The following is a 7,518-nucleotide window of genomic DNA, read 5'->3' on the forward strand; positions in this document are numbered from 1 at the left end:
TCTGTGCCAGGGGTAGTCATAGCTGCTATTCTTTGCAGTGGCTTCATTGTCCCTTCTTTCCCATTTCTGCTGGATGTGGGGAGCACAGTCAGGTCAGCAGCCAGGTGCCATCATTTGGGAGCATGTGAGCTTGGATGCTCTGGCCAGGTTTTTGTAGCCACCCAGAATGGTCCTGACTCTCCCCCATTGGCTGCTCTGGCCAAACTGTGGAATGGGTCTCCATCTTGACCATCTCCAGGAGCAGGGTGAATGGGAAATCCACTTGGGGTGGACTTCAAGCAGGCACAGAGGGAAACAGCCTTGGTCAGCATCACAGACCTCGACAGAGCCGTGCTTCTGTTCCAGAGGCCTCTCTGTTCCAGGTTCAGGCCCATGCAGGTTTTAGGGGCAGGTGAAGGCTCCCAGGAGAGGGGGGCCATGTGCCTGCACGCCTGGGTGCATGCCCGCGGGAGGGGTGAGTACTGAACGTGCTCTGAGTCACTCACTGAGTCATGGCTCGGCTGCCACAGAACATTGTTATATAGACATAGAGAAGAAAAACCTGGCACAAGAAGATAGGAAATTCTGTCTTCGCTCCAAACCATGACCAAGAATGGAGATTCCAACACCAGCAAGAATTTGTGATCACTTAACTTGGGTCATGGCCACAATTGCTGCATAGAACATTTGTAATTCAGTTTGATCAATTTTTTCCTAATTTTTTCTTAAGACTGCAACGGAAGTGTGCCCTCATTATTACATTTTTCACAAACCTGTTAGCATATAAAGGGCCTTTGTTTCTCATTACCACCCGGGGCTCCTTAAGGCATTTTATGGAGTGATTTGCTTTATTAAAAAGAGCTTTCACCAACTTAAAAATTGGAATAATTGTCCAAATGGTTACATGACTCAGGAGTTCTATATTCTTACTAATTTTCTGATACTGAAAGAGTCATGTGCTAATTAAGATAACAACTGAATTTATGCTCATGAATGTTGGAATTCTTAGAAGCCACCTGAAACCTTCCCAATGGTCAGGACTCTGGATCCCATTGGCCAGTGCCAACAGGTGGCTCTGGGCTGTGCTGGGGGATACAGGGAACCCAGCTGTGTTCTGCTGGGCACCAATGGCTGCCGATGCATGTGCTTCCTCCACCAGGTTCCCTAAGGATGGCACATTGAACAACAAATACACCCAAACCACCTAGGTCAGCTGACTGATGATGTTTTATGGATCTCTCTTTAAAAGTGTTCTGTTGGCCAGGCGCAGTGGCTCACGCCTGTATTCCCAACACTTTGGGAGGCCAAGGCAGGTGGATCATCTGAGGTCAGGAGTTCGAGACCAGCCTGCCCAATGTGGCAAAACCCCGTCTCTACTAAAAATACAAAAAATTAGCCGGGTGGGGTGGCGGGCACCTCTAATCCCAGCTACTCCGGAGGCCGAGGCAGGAGAATCGCTTGAACCCGGGAGGCGGAGGTTGCAGTGAGTCGAGGTTGTGCCACTGCACTCCAGCCTGGGCAACAAGAGCGAAACTCCATCTCAAAAAAAAAAAAAAAAAAAAAAAGAGAACGTGTTCTGTCTTAATTAAGGATGATGGTTTATCCAATTCCAAATGTTTACCAAAAATCTAAGATAAGGATATCACCATGATGTTTGAAAGAGAATTTATGCCCTGGTTGTGATGTTGGGGTTTTATTGATAAGAGTTTCAGTTATCTGGATGATATGTGCACGTGTAAGGAAACAGAATGGTTTGCCAGTTGTCCAGGTGGCCATGAAGAGAACCTCTGCAGGTCTAGGAATGTGAAGCTCAGATTTTGGAAACTTGGTCCAGTGTCCTGGGCCACAGGTGAGTGGCTGAAGCTGGTGGTTTGCTGCCATCTTCTGACCATAGTGTGGAATTTATCAGAAGCAGCTACCAATGAGGGTGTCTGGAGCACTATAAATTGCAAGCCTGGGCAAGATAGCCAGACCCCATCTTTTAAAAAAATCTTTAAAAATTAGCTGGGCATGATAGCACACACTTGTCTCAGCTATTTAGGAGGTTGAGGTGGGAGGATTGCTGGACCCCAGGAGTTTGAGGCTGCCGTGAAAGATTATGCCACTCCACTCCAGACTGGGTGACAGTGAGACTCCGTCTCTTCAAAAAAAAAAAAAAAAAAAAAAAAAAAAAAAAAAAGAGAGAAATCACAACAGTGGAATTCAGTAGTGCTGGAGCGTAGTGAGTAATCTTACCTTGTCTTTAACGTGAATTCTGGTTTTAGAGTGAGCTATGTTTTAGGACGTAGTTGAGATAGAAGCTGATAAGGGGGTGGTGAAGCACAGCTATTATTAGTCCTGGGCTAACAGCTATCAGTGAGTGACTAGTCAAGAAAATAGCCGGGCACAGTGGCTCATGCCTGTAATCCCAGCACTTTGGGTGGCCGAGGCGGGTGGATCACCTGAGGTCAGGAGTTCGGGACCACCCTGGCCAAGATGGTGAAACCTCATCTCTACTAAAAATGCAAAAATTAAGCTGGGTGTGATGGTGTGCACCTGTAATCCCAGCTACTGGGGAAGCTGAGGCAGGAGAATCACTTGAACCTGGGAGGCAAAGGTTTCAGTGAGCCGAGATCACGTCACCTCACTCCAGCCTGAGCAGCAGAACCAGACTCTGTCTCAAAAAGAAAAAAAAAAAAAAAAGAAAGAAAACAGAAACCACTCTACGTGTTTCCAATGGAAGGAATTTAAATATAAGGGATTGATTATGAAAGTGTGTGAAGGACAAAAAGGGTAGTAGTTATCCAGCGGTGAGTGACTATAGAAGCCTCTGTCACCTATAAGCTGGCAAAGGGGACAGCAGTGTTACCCACAGCCCCTGACTGCTGACTCAGTGGCGCCCATGGGAAGCCGGGAGCTGCATGCTCACTGACGCTGCAGGTGCCTGGGAACCTGATATCCTGGCCCCTCCACCCACACTGGTGAGTCGGTGTTGCCGGGGCACCTGCTGCCCTAGTGAATGGGTGCCACCAGGAAGAGGATTCAAGCCTCTCTTGCTCAAGACCTCCTCCACCACCAGACTTGTCTCAAGATCTCAGGCCCAAGAAGCCCCAGGCAGTGGAGTGACAGGAGCCTTGCTCTGGGAGGCAGGAGACCTGGATTCTAATTCCTCCTCCTCTCACTGACTGGGCCTCTGGAGAGAAGGGCGGGGACATTCTGGCATGTGGCAGGAGCCACCCTGTGTCATGGAGTTGGATCCCAAGCTGGCACCTGGCAGGATTTAATGAAGAAACATTTGTCAACTGCTGGATCAGTCCAGCTCCCGGCAGGAAACTGACAGCATGTACCAGGAAAGATGCAGCTGGAAGAGAGTTTAATGAGGAGACTACTTACAGAGCTGCGGGCTCTGGGAAGCTGATAAGGGGCGGTGAAGCACAGCTGTTATCAGTCCCGGGCTCCAGGGGTAGGGACAGAGTAGTAATCAGGACCAGTGGGGCTATGGCTAAAAGTGGAAGCTTTGGAGGGAGGATGCTGGGGGAATAATTACCCTGGCTTCTTGCTCCTCCCCACTGTCCAGACTCCTGTCAGCCTGTCCCGTTGGCCAAGCCACCTGAAAGCCAGAGAGGGGAGCCCGAATGGTAGGGCAGCCTCTGGACTGCTGAGTGGTGAAGAAGTGGGCAGAAAACTGCCTCTGGCCCGAGGACTTGCTGCCCTGCGAGGCACCTAGCAGGTGCTTTGTCATTCAGCGCCACAAGGTCATGGCCATAGCAGGACTTGGTTTCCAGCCCCCTGGCTTGCAGAATTTTCCACCACACTCCATGCCCTAGTGCTCCTTGGGCGTGTGCTGCACTGTCCACCTGAAGGATCTTGGAAACATCAAATTTTGGGCATTCTTCACTTTCTCTTCACTTTCTCTCCAGGTTGGGTGGGATGCTGGGTGTGCAAATAGAGACCCAAGGAAGACTCCACGCTACAGTCTGTGTCTACAGCTTCATCTCAGGGCAGAAGTCAGCAGGGCCAGGCACAGACCCATCCAGAGTTGAGGGGGGCCAGGGCGCCTGGTTACCCACACCCAATGAAATGTGTGTGGGGCACTCCCAAGCCCCCATGCAGAGACAACCCCTCGCGCCTGTGCCCAGCCTAGGTTGCTGACTGGAGTGGGGGCAGCAGAACTGTGTGTGCGTGTGTGCGCGCGCACGTATATTTGATGTATATGTTTGATGTGTGTGTGTGGCATTGGGGACAGGCAGAGGCTGTGCTCACTGAGGAATGATGTTCTGGTGGAACACTCCATGGACTTATAGCTTGAGAAGTGGGCTTTGGCCAGGCCCTGGCACTGACCACCTAGGAACAGTCATCTCTTCCAAGCCTCTGGTTCCTCTTCTGTAAGGTGCGAGTCCCTAACCATCTTTCCAAAGGGAGCATCCTGTGCAAACTGTCACAGGAGGCGGAAGGACCCTGGTCACCCTCAGAGCCTCTAGAGCCTGTGGGCAAGAGCTGGCCCTCAATGCCGAGGTGCCAGGTCTGACGCTGGTGAAGAGTGACCCAACTGGGCGACTGCGTGAGGCCTCGGAGGAGGACAAGGAGGAAGCAGCAGGGTACACACCTTGCCCTGGCCTCTCCTAGGGTAGAGGACGGTGTGAGCCCACAGAGGCCGTCATCTAGCCTGAGAGGTTTCTTGCCTCTTCCTCCCATGCCCAGGGTTCTCCCTGGGTTCTCCCAGACTGCAGAGCAAGATCCAGGCTCCCCACGATGCCAGAGGCCCTGCCTCTATCCTCTGTCTGACCAGCACCCCTATTGCTAACCCCACACATGAAGGATACTGTTTTGGCATCATCATTTGTGAGGGCCAGGCTGGGGAAGGGTGGAGAGAGCCTCCTTCCCCAGGGAGGCTGAACCCAGGGAGATGGAGTGACATGCCCCAAAAACACAGCAAGTGGGACTAGAACCCATGTCTCCAGATGGAACCCCAGGCTTCCACTGCTCCATGCTGTGCAGGTTCCACCTCCCACCCTGCTGCTGTCGCCAGGGGGCCTCAGGCCACTTCCTGAGCCCCTCTGTGTCCTCAGTCCATGATTGGACTGGGGGTCCCTGGGTCCCCTGGAGGACAGGCCAAGCACAGGTCCTTCTTTGCTTCTTACTCCCCACCCCAGTCTCCTTGTTCTTCAGTCTTTTGCTTTCTCACTGGCTCCCTTCTCACACCTCCCACAGCTATGCCTATTTCTCCTTTTAACTCTGTCAACTTTTGGATCCTATATGCCTGTAATCCCAGCACTTTGAGAGGCTGTGGTGGGAGAATTTCTTGAGCCCAGGAGTTCGAGACCAGCCTGGGAAGCATGGCGAAACCCCGACTTTACAAAAAATACGAAAATTAGCCAGGGGTGGTGGTGCATGCCTGTAATCCCAGTTACCCAGTCACTCAGGAGACTGAGGTGGGAGGATCACATGAGCCTGGAAGGTTGAGGCAGCGAGCCAAGATTGCACCACTGCACTCCAGCTTGGGTGACAGAGTGAGACCCTGTCTCAAAAAAAAAAAAAAAAAAATTATTGACGGCAGGTGTGGTGGCACCCGCCTGTAATCCCAGCACTTTGGGAGGCTGAGGCAGGAGGATTGCTTGAGCTCAGGAGGTTGAGGCTACAATGAGACATGTTTGTACCACTGCACTCCAGCTTGGGTGACAGAGCTAGACCCTGTCTCAAAAAAAGAAAAAAAGGAGAAGCTACTGAGTTGCCATAAAACCATGTGCTTCTGATTGAGTGTGTGTGTGTGTGTGTGTGCGCTTTTATAAGGGGATAAAGTATTTACTTGTAACCCAGGAAAATATATTAGTTTCCAGATTAACATATTTTGCTGCTTTTCAAATTATGGTTTCTAAATATTTCATTTTTTTCAAGTTTATGCCAAAATAATTTGAGGTATTGCTAATCTTTCAAATGTGAGATTTCCAACAATCACAAAGGAAAGTATTCTCCTGAAAGCAGCATTTTGGTAATCATATTATATGAATTTATTTGAATTATTTTATTTCCCCTTTTTATTGAGATGGAGTTTCACTCTTGTGGCCCAGGCTGGAGTGCAATGGCGCGATCTCGGGTTGCTACAGTCTCTGCCTCCTTGGTTCAAGCAATTCTCCTGCCTCAACCTTCCAAGTAGCTGGGATTACAGGCGCCTGCCACCATGCACAGCTAATTTTGGTATTTTCAGTAGAGATGGGGTTTCACCATGTTGGCCAGGCTGGCCTTGAACTCCTGACCTCAGGTGATCCACTCTCTTTGGCTTCTCAAAGTTCTGGGATTACAGGCATGAGCCACCACACCTGGCCTCTTACTGAGTTTCGAGAGCTCTTTATATATTTGGGATACAGATCTGTAGGGGTTTGAGGGACCTGGGAGCTGATCAAAGAAAAATATGTGACCATGGGAGGCAGCAAACTTTACTGAGTGGGGCTTGGGTAGGGTCGTGAGAGCATGAGACCGTCTAGAGGCTTGAGGTGCAGGAGCCACCATCCAGAAGGGGAGGAGAGCAAGGGAACACTTGGAGAGGAGATGGGAGTGGGGACCTTTGTGTCTAGGTGATGTTGCTCAGCAGCAGGGGCGTGGGAGCAGATGGGAATCTCTGGGTCAGAGAGCTCTGAATGGCTGTAGCAGCCTAGGGTGTTATAACCAGAAGGCACTATCTTACCAAAGGGCAATAGCTGTCAGATGAGGTCTGTGGGGAGGGATGGCATGGGAGATAGCATGCAAAGCAGGCAGGCTCTAAAGGACTAAAAATCTGCTTGTTTGGGCCATTTAAAAAATAATTAGGTAGGTAAAAATTTGAGTTTGTCCCCAGAATCTTAGGCTAATGGGTCTCAGCCTGCATCAGACAGTGCAGGGCCAGGCGTGGTGTCTCATGTCTGTAACCCCAGCACTTTGGGAGGCCGAGGCAGGCGGATCACGAGGTCACGAGATCGAGACCATCCTGCCCAACATGGTGAAACCCCGTCTCTACTAAAAAATACAAAAATTAGCTGGGCTTGGTGGCATACGCCTGTAGTCCCAGCTACTCAGGAGGCTGAGGCAGGAGAATCGCTTGAACCTGGGAGGCGGAGGTTGCAGTGAGCTGAGATTGTGCCACATACTCCAGCCTGGTGACAGAGCAAGACTCCGTCTAAAAAATAAATAAAAAATAAACAGTCCCGGAGTCAATACTTGGAGGCTGTCTTTGGCTCATTTTTAACAATTGATCCCATGGTCTGAGATTCTTTCAAAATTGTGGCCAGCACTGTGGCTCACGCCTGTAATCCTAGCACTCTGGAAGGCTGAGACAGGATGGCTTGAGCCCAGGAGTTTGAGGCCAGCCTGGGTGGCATAGTGAGATCTTGTCTTGATCTCTTTAATAATCATAATCATAATCTACATGGTATGTTATTTTGTAATGCCTGGGCTTGGAGTCAGTGAAAGCATCTTTAGGACCCAGAATACTGCAAGGGTACAAACTACAATTTCAAAGCCTATTCACAGCCAGTCTATGTATTTAGTGGGAAGAGCCAGGCAAAGGAGAAGATTTTGATATATCTG

The sequence above is a fragment of the Papio anubis genome, chromosome 2, assembly GCF_008728515.1.
Source record: "Papio anubis isolate 15944 chromosome 2, Panubis1.0, whole genome shotgun sequence".
In the NCBI taxonomy this organism is placed as follows: Eukaryota; Metazoa; Chordata; class Mammalia; order Primates; family Cercopithecidae; genus Papio; species Papio anubis.